General features: G+C 35.8%; 1 pseudogene; it reads left to right on the top strand.

Annotated features, from left to right (window-relative positions):
• Positions 1-212: 212 nt before the first annotated feature.
• Positions 213-722, top strand: LOC103671304 (annotated as a pseudogene).
• The last annotated feature ends 611 nt before the right edge of the window (positions 723-1,333 follow it).

Raw genomic sequence — 1,333 nt, 5'->3', positions numbered from 1 at the left:
TAATGCCAAAATCAGATAAAGACATTACAAAAAAAGTGGCTAATATCTCTGATTAACATAGATGCAAAAATTTTCAACAAAATGTTAATCAGAGATATTAGATATTAGATATTATGGTCATAGTAACATTTTTCTAAATATGTCTCCTGAGACAAGGGAAATAAAAGCAACAATAAACTATTGGGACTACATAAAAATAAAAAGCTTCTGCACAGTAAAGAGAACAATCAACAAAACTAAAAAACAACCTACTGAATGGGAGAAGATATTTGCAAATGATATATCCTATAAGGGGTCAGTATCCAAAATAAATAAAGAACTTAATTTATCTTTAGGCCATCTTGGAGCCTGTGGGAGGCCTGCTGGGAAAAGGACTCCTAAAATGCCAAATAATGTCTGGAAGGCTGTGGTCCAAGGCCATTTTTGCTGGCTATAAGTGGGGTCTCCAGAACCAGAGGGAGCACACAGATCTTCTTAACATCAGTGTTTATGCTCAAGATGAAATCAAATTCTATCTAGGCAAGAGATGTGCTTATGTGAACAAAGCAAAGAACAACATAGTGACTCCTGGTGGCAAACCAAACAAAACCAGAGTAATGTGGGGAGAAGCAACTCATGCTCATGGAAACAGTAGCATGGTTCATGCCAAATTCTGAAGCACCCTTCCTGCTAAAGCCATTGGCCACAGAATCTGCATGATCCTGTACCCCTCAAGGATTTAAACTTAGTGAAAAGTAAATAAATAAAGGTATAGATTTGTAAAAAACAAAAACGAAAAACTTATACAACTCGTTACCAAAAAAACATAATTAGAAAATGGGCAGAAGACTTGAACAGACATTTCTTCAAAGAAGACATACAGATGAGTGATAGAACCATGAAAAGACGCCCAGCATCACTCGTCATCAGGGAAATGCAAATCAAAACCACAATGAGATATCACCTCTCACCTGTTAGAATGGCTAAAATAAAAAAACACAAGAAACAAGTGTTGGTGAGGATGTAGAGAATAAGGAACTCTCATGCTTTGCTGGTGAGAATGCAAACTGGTGTAGCCACTATGGAAAATGGTATGGAGGTTCCTCAAAAAATAGAAATGCCATATGATCCAGTAATTCCACTGCTAGGTATTTACCCAAAGAAAACAAAAACACTAATTTGAAAGGATATATGCACCCTATGTTTATTGTAGCATTATTTACAATAGGCAAATTATGGAAGCAACCCAAGTGTCCATCAGTAGATGAATGGATAAAGAAGATGTGGTATAGATATACATATACAATGGAATATTACACAGCTATAAAAAAAATGACATCTTGCCATTTGCAAC

The sequence above is a fragment of the Ursus maritimus genome, unplaced genomic scaffold, assembly GCF_017311325.1.
Source record: "Ursus maritimus isolate PB19 unplaced genomic scaffold, ASM1731132v1 scaffold_6, whole genome shotgun sequence".
In the NCBI taxonomy this organism is placed as follows: Eukaryota; Metazoa; Chordata; class Mammalia; order Carnivora; family Ursidae; genus Ursus; species Ursus maritimus.
This window is presented reverse-complemented; position numbering and strand designations above follow the sequence as displayed.